The following is a 15,375-nucleotide window of genomic DNA, read 5'->3' as shown; positions in this document are numbered from 1 at the left end:
GGACCTTGGGCAAGTCACTTAACTCTCCCGGGCAAATCTCTTGACTTCCCTGGGACTCAGTTTCTTCATCTGTAAAATGAGGATAAGATACCTGTTTTTCTCTCCTCTTTAGACTGCAAACCCCATGTAGAACGGGAACCGTACCAATCTGCTTATCTTGTTTATACTGCAGCACCTAGTACAGTGTTTGGTACATAGTAAGCGCTTAATAAATACCACAGTTATTATTATTAACTAGTATTATCAGTAGTAGTGATAATAATTGTGGAATTTGTTAAGTGCTTACTACATACCGGGCACTGTACTAAGCACTGGGGTAGATACAAGCAAATGGGGTTGGACACAGTCCCTGTCCCCCGTGAGGCTCCCGTTCTTAATCCCCATTTTACAGATGAAGTAACTGAGGCTGAGAGAAGTAAAGTGATTTGCCCAAGGCCACACAGCTATTATAAAGGCGTTTACAGTTTAATAAAGGAAGCAGACACTAAAGCAAATTACCATAGGAGGAAGTAATAAAGTAGATAAAACATGTACCTAAGTGATATGGCGCGTTGTGAGTATTTAAGTGCATAAGAGGAGCAGAAATGCTGAACAGCCAGTAGGGGGAATGTGAACGGGGGAGATTAGAAATTAAAAAAGAGATTTAACTGGGGAAGGCGTCCTGGAGGAGTTATTTCAAAAGGGCTTTGAAAATGGCGAGGGCTGTCATCTGCTGAATTTAAAGAGGGGAAGGCGTTCCAGGCAAGACAGAGGTGTTGAGCAAGAGGTCAGCGGTGGGAAAGATGAGAACAGGGCACAGTAAATTAGGTTGACGAGAACAGAATGTGTGAGCTGCGGTGTAGTGGGAGAGGAGAGTGAATAACTAGGAGGGAGAGAGCTGACTGAGTGCCTTAAAACCAGTGCTCAGCTTCATCGTGATGGAAAGAGGAATGGGTAACCCTTGGAGATTTTTGAGAAGGGATTAGACAAGTGCAGAATGCCATTTTAGAAAAATGACGTGAGCAACAAAGCGAAGTATGGATTTAAGAGGGGAGAGATTGGAGGCAGGAAGGTCAGTGAGGAGCCTGTTGTAGTTGTCAAGCCGACTACTGCAATGACCAGCCTGGTGACCATTTAGATGGAGAGGAAGGGGCAGATCCGGCAAATTGTTGTTGTTGTCTCATGCTGTCGAGTCGTGTCCGACCCATGGCGACGCCTTAGACGCATCTCTCCCAGAACGCCCCACTTCCATCGGCAGTCGTTCTGGTAGCATATCCATAGAGTTTTCTTGGAAAAATACCGAAGTGGTTTACCTCTGCCTCCTTCCGTGCAGTAAAAGAGTCTCTGCCCTCGACTCTCTTCCTGCCGCTGCTGCTCATCACAGGTGAGTTTTGACTTGTAGCAGATGGCCTTCCACTCGCTAGCCACTGCCCAAGGCTAGGAATGGAATGGGTAGGCCTCTGTTTGACTCTCCCTCCTGTAGTCGTGACTGGTAGAGTACTGGAAACTCTCCAGGTGTGACCCTGAGAGGGGTGTCCAGGGAATGCTGTGGAGGAAAACCCAACAGGAATTGGTGACAGACTGAATATGGAGGTTGAAAGAGAAGGAGTCAGGGATTATGCCAAAGTTACCAGTTTGAAAGACAGAGGGATTGTGGTGCTGTCTCCTGCAGGAGGCTTTCTTTGATTGATGTCTATCCTCTCAGCTCATATCTCCTGACTACTCTCTCAGCACTTCTTCATCACCTAAGCACTTAACTACGTATCTTTATACTCCATTACTTCTTCCTACCTATAATTTAAATTTAGCCTCTGTTCCTGTTGCAAGATTGGAAACTCCCCGAGGGTAGGTAAGGATCAGGCCTCCTCCCCCGTCCTTCCGTTGATCTCGCATCACCGACCCACAGCCTTGGATCATCTCCGCAGTCTGTTTTCTCCACTCTTGTGCTTGCACCGAGGAGCAATGCTGATGGAAGTTCAGGCATCGGGTCGACCTCGTCCACCTCAATTCATCCTCACCTACTACATCTCCACCCTCTCCTCAGCTTAGAAATACTACTTCTCCCTTACTGGCTCCCATGCCCCCGACCGCACCGGCTAATTCAGACTTCTAACTCCCTCCTAAACCCTCAGTGTTCCTACCTCTATCCGCTCCACCTGCACTTCCAAGCCCAACGCTTCACACACCCCTCAGAAAACCACTTTTGCCCGCTCTTCTTCCCTACCTGACTGCCATCTTCAATCGCTCGCTTTCTGATTGCTCCTTCCCCTTTGCTTTCAAGCAAACCCATGTCTCCCTTATCTTAAAACAAACAAGCAAAATCCTCCTTTGACCCCACTGCACTGTCCAGCTAGCTTCCAATTTCCCTCCTTTCATTCCCATCCAAACTCCTCCGGCTGGTTGGAGCCACCCGCTTACTCCACTTCCTTTCATCCAAATCCCTCCTCAATCCACTGTCAACCTGCTTTCGCTCCCTCCACTTCACTGAACGCTCCCTCCAAGGACACCCATGACCTCTTCCTCGTCAAATCTAACAGACTCTTCGCCATCCTCCAGGGCCTTTCAACTGCCTTTGAGACTGTGGACACCCCCCCCCCCCCAACCCCCAACTGGGGGAATTCTTCAAGGCTCAGCCCCACAGCACTGATGTACATAGTCATTTATTTATTTATTCTAATATCTGTCTCCCCCTCTAGACTGTAAGCTCCTTGTGGGCAGGGAACGTGTCTATCAACTCTGTTATATTGTACTCTCCCAGTAGTACAGTGCTCTGCACATAGTAAGTACTTAATAAATACGATTGATTATCTACACTACCTTGGGGAGCTCATCTGCTCTCAACGCTTCACCTTCCGTCCCAAAACAGATGACTCCCAAATCTCCCTCTCCAGCCCCAAGCTCTCTCTTTCACTACAACGAGAAGCAGCGTGGCTCAGTGGAAAGAGCATGGGCTTGGGAGCCAGAGGTCATGATGAATGATGATGATGATGATGTTGGTATTTGTTAAGCACTTACTATGTGCCGAGCACTGTTCTAAGCGCTGGGGTAGACACAGGGGAATCAGGTTGTCCCACATGGGGCTCACAGTCTTAATCCTCATTTTACAGATGAGGTAACTGAGGCACCGAGAAGTTAAGTGACTTGCCCAAAGTCACACAGCTGACAAGTGGCCGAGCCGGGATTCGAACCCATGATCTCTGACTCCAAAGCCCGTGCTGGTCATGGGTTCGAATCCCAGCTCTGCCACTTGTCAGCTGTGTGGCTGTGGGCAAGTCACTTCATTTCTCTGTGCCTCAGTTACCTCTTCTGTAAAATGGGGATGAAGATTGTGAGCCTCATGTGGGACAACCTGATTGCCTTGTATACCCCAGCGCTTAGAACAGTGCTCTGCACATAGTAAGCGCTTAACAAATACCAACATTATTATTATTATTATTAAAGAGCCTGGGCTTGGGAGTCAGAGGTCATGGGTTCTAATCCCAGCTCTGCCACTTGTCAGCTGTGTGACTGTGGGCAAGTCACTTCACTTCTCTGTGCCTCAGCTACCTCATCTGTAAAATGGGGATTAAGACTGTGAGCCTCACGTGGCCCAACCTGATTACCCTGTATCTTCCGCAGTGCTTAGAACAGTGCTCTGCACATAGTAAGCGCTTAACAAATACCAACATTATTATTACAATTTTGCATTTCCTCTTGCCTCCGGGACATCTCTACATGAAAGTCCCCTGGCCCCTCGAGCACAATTTGTCCAAAAACTGTCCTCCCCATTTTCCCTCCCCAATCCTCTCCTCCACCTAATTTTCCTATCAGTGTTGACACCACCGCCATCTTCCTTGTCTCTCAAGTGCACGATTTTGGCATTATCCTTGACCCCCCTCTATCTTTCGACCCCATTTTTATTCTCTCACCAAATCCTCTAGGTTATCTCTTCACAACATCTTCAGAATCTGCCCCTTCCTCTCCCACCCAAACTGTTACCATGCTGATCCAAGCAGTTCTATCTTGACTCAACTACTGCATCAGCCTCCCTGCTGACCTCCCTGCCTCCGGTCTCTCCTTTTGCCAATCAATGAATCAATCGCTGGTATTTACTGAGCACTTACTGCATGCAGAGCCCTGAGCTAAGCATTTGGGAGAGTTCAATACAACAGAGTTGGCAGACACGTTCCCTGCCCACAAGGAGTTTACAGTCTCCAGTCCATTCTTTTTTTTTTTGTTAATAGTATAAAGTGCTTATTATGTGCCAAGCACTGGGATAGACACAAGCTCATCAGGTCAGACACAGTCCCTGTCCCACACGGGGCTTACAGTCTTAATCCCCATTTTAAAGAGTGAGGTAACTGAAGGACAGAGAAGTTAAGTGACTTGCCCAAGGTCACACAGCACACAAGTGGTAGAGCTGGGATTAGAACCCAGGTCTTTCTGACTCCCAGGGCCATGCTCTAACCACGAGGCCATACTGCTTCTCAAAAGTGCTTGGGGGCAGGGAGGGTGAGTACCCAAGGGCTTAGGTGATAACTTGTATCTACCCCAGCGCTCAGAACAGTGCTTGGCACATAGTAAGCACTTCAGTACCAGAATTATTATTATTATAATTATTATTGTTATTATTTGCACACCTTTAAACTCAGTCTCAACCCCTGCTTATAATTTATCTTGGTATCTGCCTCCCTGGCTAGATGTAAGCGCTCCGAGGGCAGGGATTGCGTCTACTATAGAGAAGCAGCGTGGCTCAGTGGAAAGAGCCTGGGCTTGGGAGTCATAGGTCATGGGTTCGAATCCCAGCTCTGCCACATGTCAGCTGTGTGACCTTGGGCAGGGTCACTTAACTTCTCTGTGCCTCACTTACCTCATCTGTAAAATGGGGATTAACTGTGAGCCTCATGTGGGACAACCCGATTACCCTGTGTCTACCCCAGTGCTTAGAACAGTGCTCCTCACATAGTGCTTAACAAATACCAACATTATTATTATTATTATTATTACTATTATTAAAATGGGGATTAAGACTGGGAGCCCCACGTGGGACAACCTGATAGCCTTGTATCTACCCTAGTGCTTAGAACAGTGCTTGGCACATAGTAAGTGCTTAACAAATACCAACATAATTATTATTATTATTATTGTGAGGGGGTAGCACGGGGACAGTCATTGATGCTTGAGAGTGGCAGGTTCAAACCAAATGAAGGGAAGCACTTCACCCATTTGGGGGTGAAGATTGAAAGCTTACTAGATGGCAAGTTCCTTGAGGGCAGGGATTGCAACTACCAACTCTACGGTATCGCTCTCACTCAAGCTGTAGAAATGGTAGGTGCTCAATAAATAACACTGATTGATGGATTGATGGGGTGGGGAGCAGATGGAGGTTTTTCCTAAGGAAGCTGTGCAGCCAAAAATGAGATCAGGTTCAAATAGGTTTTGGGCAGATCCACGGATGAATGTTTCCTAGTGGGTTCCTGGAGGGAAAATTATGGATGTTGAGGATGTTGTCCATCCCTCACCAGGAGGACACATATCCAGGAGGGCAGACATCAGCCGGTGCCGCCAAGCCAACTGATGTCAGAGGCAGGGTCCTGGGATGGCTCAGTGTCTGATCTAAGAAAGAGACGGTGAGAAGGAAGTTAGGGATGTAGAAGGGAAAGTGTGGGGGGGGGGCATCTCGAGCCAAGAGGATGGGTGCCTAATAGTAATAATAATTATGGTATTAGTTAAGCGCCTACTATGTGCCGAGCACTGTTCCAAAGGCCGGGGTAGATACAAGGTAATCAGGTTGTCCCATGGGGTGCCCACAGTTTTCATCCCCATTTTACAGATGAGGTAACCGAGGCACAGAGAAGTTAAGCGGCTTGCCCCAGGTCACCCAGCAGACGAGTGGTGGAGCCGGGAGTAGCGCCCATGTCCTCTGACTCCCGAGCACATGCTCTTTCCACTGAGCCACGCTGCCTAGGAGGACCACCATCACCCGATCCCTCCGAGTGTCCGGATGCCGCTGTCAGAGCCAGAGCCCTGAGCTGGGCTGACCATGGGACTGAGTTGGGGTGGCCCAGGATCTGACGGGTTTCACATCAACAACTGGAAGGAGAAAGGAGGGCACTTCTATGCTGCAGAATCTCTGCTATCGTAGCCATTCTAGGGAAATCTGGGCAGGGATGGGGCGGGGGGGAGGGGGAAGCAGGAAGACAGGAAAAGATTTCATTTTTCCCCTTTGTTGCACAAGTGACAATCTTGAAATTATTTGAGCTGTTATCTCCTGGGCCACCCGCTGTATCGACAAGGAGCCCATTTATTTCAGTCATTTTTTTAAGGCTGAGCTCGGTTTCAGATTGAGCCATGGGTGGTTGGGTTTTTCACTGATCGGTGCTGAAGACGGGTGACGGACACCGGTCATACTTGGCCCCGGCCTGGCCCCGGCTAGGGCAGTGCCTGCCGGCTGGGACCTCATTTTTCAAGGGACCGTAGGGAGAAGAGTCTACCCAAAGACAGCCATGTGAATGCCTGGCACAAGAGCCAGTGCGATCTCCGCTTCAAGACCGAGTCTCTCCTGGGATGGGGAACCCTCAGGGGGCACCGGGGGAGGAAAGGAGGGGGGAGCATCTGCTCCCAGTAATGATGACTTTACTGATATCTGGGCCTTCCACTGCAGCTCAGTGGACTGCTGACACGTGCCGTTGGCATGTGGCACTGAATTCTGCTACCCAGGCAGCCCACTAGCCCTGATAGCCCATCAAGTTGTATGCTCCTTGAGTAGTTATAATGGTAATAGTGTTTATTAAACACTTACGGTGTTCAGAGCACTGTAGTAAGCACGGGGAAAGAATACCCAGATGAGAATTAGTCACGGTTCCTGTCCCTGGGGGGGCTGCGCGGAACATGTGTCTTACTTCTGTTGTACTTTTCCAAATGTCAAGGACCGTGCCGGTACTCAGTAGGTGCTCAATAAATGTCATCCATATATAGACCAGGAAGTAGAAATCCAAATCCAGACAGGCGGATAGAGTGAAGGGACCAATGGAGCGTCAATCGATCGATCAATAGTATTTACTGAGCACTTACTGTGTTCAGAGCACCGTACTACGAGCTTGGAAGAGTACACTAACAAAGTGTTGGTAGACATGTTCCCTGCCCACAGTGAGTTTACAGTCTAGAAGGGCGTGGCCAAGTTGGAGTTCTGCAGAACTGTGGTGGTGTCCAACCTTCTAAATATTTGCAAGAGTTGGACTTTTCACAGACGGGGCTTCGAACTTCTCAGACAGTTTCCTCAGCATCCGCCTACGAGCCACACTGGTCATGAAATTTGCGGGCAAGATCGTCAACAGCGAAACCTTTGAACCAGTCAGTCTACTAACAGCGAGGCAATGTTCACCCCCAAGTAGCTTCTCGGGGTGGGATTTGCGCAGAGAAGGGATTCCCAAGCAGCTGCTGGAGGGCGAGCCGAAACGGGGCGTCCGGAAGCAAGGGAGACGGAGCAAATGCTTTGAGGGCACGGTAAAGCACAGCAGCCTCAGATGATGCAGCATCACAGTTGAGAGCTGGGAGACGACTGTGGCAGACAGGGCAGCCTGGTGCACTGCAATCCCAAAAAGAACATCACTTTGCGAACAGAAGCTCCAAGATGATGGTGAGACAAGGTGGTAAAAACAAAAACAGCGCCAAGCACTGCAAACAGCCAATCTGTCAGCACAACATTCACACCCATGGGTAATCTTCACCCTCAGGGGCATCATCTTTGACTACAAAGATGCTATAAATAGAGCTCCGTTGGCTTTCAAGGAGCTGAGTGTCCTTGGGGATCCAAGACACATTTGCTTTCAGAATCTGGAGATTTTTAAGTTGGAGGAGGCAGGAAATGAAATGCAAACGGTGAGTTCTTCAGATTCCCTAAAGAACCAACCCGCGCCCCGATCCAGAGTTTGGCTCAAACGACTCCCCTTCCCGGCCTTCAGTCGGCACCGTGTTGGTGTGCGTGTGAGCGCGCGGGCGTACGTAGGAGCCGACTGACCATTGTGAGGGCGGGCAAGCAGAAAGTAGGTGGAGCTGTTAGGGGGGAGCCAGCCAGATGAGACCTGATTTGGGGTCTTGGAAGCTCTCAGGTTTGCTGGAGACCTAGGGTGACCGAGCCGGACTCCCAGCTTGAGGGAGGATGATATAACAGACACATTCCCTGTGCACGATGAGTTTAGGTTTAGAGGGAAAGGACCCAGAGACTGCGTCAACCTGATTAGCTTGTACCAACCCTAGCTTCAATCAGGGGTAGGCCTCAGTCCCCATCATCCCCACGTACCCACAGTCAAACCATCAAGACTGTGAGCTCATCGTGGGCAAGAATGTGTCTGTTTGTTGTTAAATCGTACTCCCCCAAGCGCTTAGTACAGTGCTCTGCACGCAGTAAGCGCTAAATAAATACAATTGAAAGGATAATAATGTGAATAATGTTGGTATTTGTTAAGCGCTTACTATGTGCAGAGCACTGTTCTAATCGCTGGGGTAGACACAGGGGAATCGGGTTGTCCCACGTGGGGCTCACAGTCTTAATCCGCATTTTACAGGTGAGGTAACTGAGGCTCAGAGAAGTTAAGTGTCTTGCCCACAGTCACACAGCTGACAAGTGGCAGAGCTGGGATTCGAACTCATGACCCCTGACTCCAAAGTCCGTGCTCTTTCCACTGAGCCACGGATGAATCGATGGTTTTTATTGAGCGCTGTGTGCAGAGCGCTGGACTTGGGGCTTGAGAGAATATAATGTAACAGAGTTGATTGATAGGTTCCCCGACCACAGGGAGCACAAGAAGCATGAGACGCCCACAAGAAGCAGTGTTGCCTAGTGGCTAGACCCCGGGCCTGGGAGTGACAAGGACCTGGGTTCTAGTCCCAGCTCTGCTACTTGTCTGCTGTGTGACCTGGGGCAAGTCACTTCACTTCTCTGGGCCTCAGTTACCTCTCTGTAAAATGGGGATTAAGACTGTGAACCCGGGGGGGGGGGGGGCGTGGACTGTGTCCAAGATGATTATCTTGTATCTAACCCAGTGCTTAGTACAGTGCCTGGCACGTAGTAAGTGCTTAACAGATAATATTTTTTTTTAAAAGCAGCTTTCAGTCCAGAGTCTACAGGAAAATGGTTCTGCAGGATAGTCAGGACATTATAGACACCCCAATCTGTAACCTCTTTCTACTATTCATCTGCCAGGCTCTTTCCCCTCCCTAGCCCTCGATGTCCACCTCCTCCAGGAAGTCTTTCTTGACAGAAATCAAAGGAGACACAGGGTCCTGCCCTGGGGTGGTCATAACCATAACCATAAGAAGCGGCATGGCCTAGTGGAAAGACCCTGGGCCCGGGAGTCAGAGGACTTGGATTCTAATCCCAGCTCTGCCATGTGACCTTGGACAAATCACTTCACTTCTCTGTGCCTCAGTTACTTCATCTGTCAAATGGGGATTTAAGACTATGAGCCTCATGTGGGACAGTCTGTGTCCAACCTGATTATCTTGTTTCCACTCCAGAGCTTAAAAGAGTGCCTGCACATAGTAAGTGCTTAATAAACACCATTTTTATTTATTAAAAAAAACAAACCCGAAACAGTAGCTCTGACCTCCCATCTGTAAAAACTAAAACGTTGGCAAGGATAGTGGTCCTGTGACAAACATTGCTCGGTTTTATAGTTGTACTGTAGCCCAGGAGCCCAGTTTGGCTATTTCTTTTAAACCCCAAATGGCTTTTGAGCAGAACTCGACTTCTGCGGGCAAGTCTGGTCAGCTCACCTCAGGACGATCTCACAAAGCTGGAGGAGGGACAGAGGAAGATCACCGGGATGGTCGAGGGGGCGAAGTAGTTCCAAGCAAGTTCAACAGAAAAGGATGAGCACGGTGGTGTTTGTACAGCGCTCACTGTGTGCCAAGCACTGTACCAAGTGCTGGGGCAGACCCAAGATCATCAGGTCGGACTCTGTCCCTTCCCCACACAAGGCTACCAGTTTAATGGGGAGTGAGAGCTGGTTTCGAATCCCCATTTTACATGTGACCGTCTCCCCCTTCTAGACTGTGAGCCCGCTGTTGGGTAGGGATTGTCTCTGTTACCGAATTGTATTTTCCAAGCGCTTAGTACAGTGCTCTGCGCACAGTAAGCGCTCAATAAATATGATTGAATGAATGAATGAACGAATGAGAGGAAACAGGCACCGGGAAGTGAAGTGACTCGCCCCAAGTCACGCACCAGGCATGTGGCGGAGCCGGGATTAGAACCCAGGTCCTCTTTCCATTAGGTCACGCTGCTTCCCGCTAGGGTTAGAACTCTTTACTCTGGAAAGACACGGGCCGAGAGGCGACAGGATTGAAGTTTAGAGAGGAGCAGATAGGGGGAATATAGAACAGTTGTTCCCCAAATCCCACACCCACTGAAACTTGAGGATGGCAGATTGAAAACAAAGGAAAGAAATTGTTTCTTCCCACAGCAGGGTGGGTAAATATATTGGATTCATTCCTACAGGAAGCTGTGCAGCCAAAAATACCAGCAGGCTTAATGGCGTTTTGGATAGATTCATGGACAAGCCGTCTCTAACCGGTCACTAGAGGGAGAGACAGGGGATGTTGGATGGTTCATCCCGAACCATGAGGTTGGGAATCCAGGAGGGTAATAAACACATAGTTCCTCCCAGGGTCCTGGTGTTGGAGACAGAGAGAGAGAATCCTGGCCAGGATAGCCTGATTCAGGATCTGAGGATGAGAAGCAGCGTGGCTTAGTGGAAAGAGCCCGGGCTTGGGAGTCGGAGGTTGTGGGTTCTAATCCCGGCTCTGCCACTTGTCAGCTGTGTGACTTTGGGTAAGTCACTTAACTTCTCTGTGCCTCGGTTAGCTCATCTGTAAAATGGGGATTAAGACTGTAATAATAACGATGGTATTTATTAAGCACTTACTACGTGCCAACCACTGTTCCAAGCGCTGGGGTAGACACAGGTTAATCTTGTGTCTCAATAAATACGACTGAATGAATGAACTTGCCCAAGGTCACACAGCAGACAAGTGGAGAAAACAGGATTAGAACCCAAGTCCTACAGTCCTCTAGACTGTAAGCTCGTTGTGGGCAGGGAATGTGTCTATTATTATATCGTACTCTCCCAAGTGCTTAGTACAGTGCTCTGCACACAGTAAGCACTCAATAAATACAATTGAATGAATGAATGAATGAATTCAAAACCTTATTAAAATCACATTTCCTCCAAGAGGCCTTCCCCCGCTAAGCCCACATTTTCCCTACTCCCACTCGCTTCTGCGTTGCCCTAGAGCTCGGATTTGCACTCTTTATTCACTGTTCCCACAGACCCAAAGCACTTGTATACATATCTGTAATGTATTTATTTATACTAATGTCTGTCTCCCCCTCTAGACTGTAAGCTCTACCAATCTACCAGCTCTGTGATACTGTACTTTCCCAACTGCTTAGTACAGTGCTCTGCATACAGTAAGTGCTCAGTATATACCGACGGTTGATCGATTTATTGATAAGTGACTTGCCCAAGGTCACGCAGCAGATATGTGGCGGTGCCGGGATCCATCCATTCATTCAGTAGTATTTATTGAGCGCTTACTATGTGCAGAGCACTGTACTAAGCGCTTGGAATGTACAATTTGGCAACAGATAGAGACAATCCCTGCCCAGTGACGGGCTCGCAGTCTAAACGATTAGAACCCAGGTCTTCTGACTCCCAGGCCCGGGTTAATTTCCACTAGCGGAATTTTCACTGCTCCGAATGGCTGTGGGACACTGATGGGTTGAAAGGGTTCATGGTCCCCAGGGTAGGATGAGGAAGGGACGGGGGGGTTATTTAAACCCCTAGGAGGAACCATACTTCCACACCGCTCAGGGTATATTTGTGCATGAGCCAGGGGAGCAGGTCAAGAGTTGAACCAATTTCTTTTTTCTTTGGTGTTGGCTTTTGTCTATTATTATTATTATTAATTGTATCTGTTAAGTGATTACTATTTGCCGGGCACTGCACTAAGCGCTGAGTCCCTGGCTCATTGTGGGCAGGGACTGTGCCTATGAGCTCTGTTATACTGTTACAGTGCGCTCTCCCAAGCACTTGGTACAGTGCTCTGCACAGAGTAAGTACTCGATTAATATGATTGATTGATTGACCGGAGAGCTGAGTTTCGTGGCTGGGTTTAAACCACCTTCGGTTGGTAGCTCCATTCCACCCCCCTGCTGGTCCAACCCAAAGCACGCCAAGGCTGGCTGCTGGTCTCAGGCACCTGGCGGGGGCCTGGGAGGATGGTACACAGTGGTAGGCTAAGCTTCTCCTACTCAGGCACCTGGGGTGGCTTTCAGCTGCAGGTGTCGGCCCTCTGTCCTCTCCTAATGGCACTGCGGGACAGCGTCCGTCATTCTGCGTGGGGGATAGGGATGCATTTTGGAGTTTCCATCCTGGCCAAAATATCCAGGCCACTGTGGCTTGATTGGCTGTCAATGACCCCTAATAGTAGTAATAACTGTGGTACTTGTTCAGAGCTCACTATTGCCAAGCACTGTACGAACTGCTGGGGCAGATACAAGATCATCTCTGTCTCTCTCTTTCCCTCTGCTCCTCCCCCTCTCCCTTCCCATCCCCTCAGCACTGTACTCGTCTGCTCAACTTTATATATTTTCATTACCCTATTTATTTTGTTAATGAAACTACATCGCCTCGATTCTATTTAGTTGCCATTGTTTTTACGAGACGTTCTTCCCCTCGACTCTATTTATTGCCATCGTTCTCGTCTGTCCGTCTCCCCCGATTAGACGGTAAGCCCGTCAAACGGCAGGGACCGTCTCTATCTGTTGCCGACTCGTTCATTCCAAGCGCTTAGTACAGTGCTCTGCACATAGTAAGCGCTCAATAAATACTATTGAATGAATGAATGAATGTGTGTGTGTGTGTCTCTCTACCCATCTGTCCCTTTCTATCTCTGAAACTCTCCCCTGTGGAATCACCTCGGTTTCTTCTGTTTCGCTTCCCCAGATTATTTTTTCCATCGGTCTTTCTCCCTATCTGCACAACTTCCCCATCTTCTCTGCCTCTCATGCCGGCAGTTCTCTGGCGAGGGGCAGCTAAGGAAGGGGCCCAGGTGCAAGGACATGCGTGTGGGTGCGGTGTGCGTGTGTGTCTGGGGGAGGGTATGGAATCTGGGGGACAGGGCGAGAGGGCCATGATAGGTCATTAGAGGGCTGGGGGTGGGGTGGGGGGTGGGGGGCAACCACCAGACAGTTTCTCCAAGCGTCCTGATGTTGCTGTCAGAGACAGCCTGAGGGTCTGAGCCAAAGTGACTAAGGCCTCATGGTCTTATAAATGTGATTGTCACTATCCGAATAGCCAACAGGGACCTAGGAACAGCTCCAGGAGGAGTGGAGGATGCAGGATGTGTATACACACTCGTTCTCTCTCCCTCTCTCTCTCTCCCCCCACCCCCCGAGTGGAAGAACAGAGAAAGGAGAAGATACCTCCGTCATCTGGACCCAGTTGAGCCCCATTTGGGGAGATCTGGAGCATCCTGATCCCACCTCCTTTCTGCCCCCCATTAAGCCCTCTCCCTGCAGCTCCCTGGACCCTGACTCCTCACTGCTAGTCACACTCTTAAAGTGTCCATTCAGCCTGAATCCATCTATTTCCTTTTCCCCCCTGAGGGGGTGGAGGAGAAGCACAAAGCTGTTCAGAGCGCTGTTTTCCTCCCAATGCTGGCCCCAGATTGGCCGGTTATATTTAGGACCGTTTCTAATTTCCTGGGTCTAATTAACACAGAGAATTCTCAGTCACAGGCACTGCAACGACTTAGAAAGTTCACCCCGGTCACTTGGTAAAAAAACTTCTCTTCTCTCTCCAAGTGAGCAAAGAGGCTGATCTCTTTGAGGTCGCCAGGGGAAAAGGCCCTGAGGAGTGTTAGAGGAAATTTGTGGGTGTCTCTGGAATGTCATATCTCCAAAAAACCAGACACACTGAAACCCCCCTCCTCCCCCACCACATACACCGGGCTGCCTCTCTGTGACCTGATCTCGTGGCTTCTGTCCCCTTTTTGGGAGCGAGAGTGCGGTTGGATGGCCTGGGTTTGATTGTCCACGATCCTTGCCCATTAAGGGCCCCTACTGATAATAATGTTGGTATTTGTTAAGCGCTTACTATGTGCAGAGCACTGTTCTAAGCGCTGGGGTAGATACGGGGTAATCAGGTTGTCCCACGTGAGGCTCACAGTTAATCCCCATTTTACAGATGAGGTAACTGAGGCCCAGAGAAGTGAAGTGACTTGCCCACAGTCATGGTGACGACGATGATGGTGGTCGTGGTAGCGACTGGCAGCCTCACACTCCCTGCACACGGGCAGGCTCAGGTTCACTTCCACATCCAATCTGTACAGCCCATGAAACCCACCCCCCCAGATCATATTCACTCACGTGCCTGTGCCATGCACACAGGAACCCTTCCTCCATTGCAAGCCTACACGTCCCACATCCTCCCCCTAGCCCGGAACTCCCTCTCCCTCACGTACACCAGACCGCCACTCCACCTTCAAAGCATTATTAAGGTCACATCTCCTCCAGGAGGCCTTCCCCGACTAAGCCCTCTTTTCCCCTGCTCGCTCTCCCTTCTGCCTCATCTATGTACTTGATCCGTGTCCTTCGGACATTTGGTCGTCACCTTACTCCCAACCCCACAGCACCTGTGTACATATCTTGAAATTATACACTGTCTTGTCTTATGCCGTCGCGTCGTCTCCGACCCATAGCGACGCCACGGACACATCTCTCCCAGAACGCCCCACCTCCATCTGCAATCGTTCTGGTGGTGTATCCACAGAGTTCTCTTGGTAAAAATATGGAAGTGGTTTACCATCGCCTTCTTCCACACAATCAACTTGAGTCTCCACCCTCGATTCTGCCCCACGCCGCTGCTGCCCGGCACAGGGGAGTTTTGACTTGTAGCAGATTGCCTTCCACTGGCTAGCCACTGCCCAAGCTAGGAATGCAATGGGTATGCTTCTGCTTAATTCTCCCTCCCATAGCCAAGACTAGGAGAGTACTGGAAACTCTGCAGGTGTGATCCTGAGAGGGGAAATTATATATTATAAATTATTTATTCGTATTAATGTCTGTCTCCCGCTCTAGACTGTAAACTCATTACGGGCAGGGAACGTGTCTGCTTATTCTGCTGTACTGTATTCTCCCAAGCGGTAAGTATGGCATTCTGCACATAGTAAGCATTGAATAAATTCCAATGATTGATGGATTGATACACATTCACGTTGCAGCCACGCATGCTGCAACCTCCTCACCTCCTCACCACCTCCTCCAAGAGGCCTTCCCAGACTGAGCTTCCCCTTTTCCCTCTGCTCCCTCTCTGCCCCCTGCTTCACCTCCCCTCAACTAAGCCCCCTTAC

General features: G+C 49.4%; 2 non-coding genes across 2 annotated transcripts; both read right to left on the bottom strand.

The window, feature by feature from the left end:
* Positions 1-1,373: 1,373 nt before the first annotated feature.
* LOC114807042 lies at positions 1,374-1,512 on the bottom strand. The gene has a single exon (XR_003755095.1). It is a non-coding gene; the product is annotated as a small nucleolar RNA SNORA7 (small nucleolar RNA).
* A 13,400-nt stretch (positions 1,513-14,912) lies between these two features.
* LOC114807279 lies at positions 14,913-15,050 on the bottom strand. Its single transcript, XR_003755329.1, has one exon. It is a non-coding gene; the product is annotated as a small nucleolar RNA SNORA7 (small nucleolar RNA).
* Positions 15,051-15,375: the final 325 nt, after the last annotated feature.

Source organism: Ornithorhynchus anatinus, chromosome X1, assembly GCF_004115215.2.
Source record: "Ornithorhynchus anatinus isolate Pmale09 chromosome X1, mOrnAna1.pri.v4, whole genome shotgun sequence".
Classification (NCBI taxonomy): Eukaryota; Metazoa; Chordata; class Mammalia; order Monotremata; family Ornithorhynchidae; genus Ornithorhynchus; species Ornithorhynchus anatinus.
This window is presented reverse-complemented; position numbering and strand designations above follow the sequence as displayed.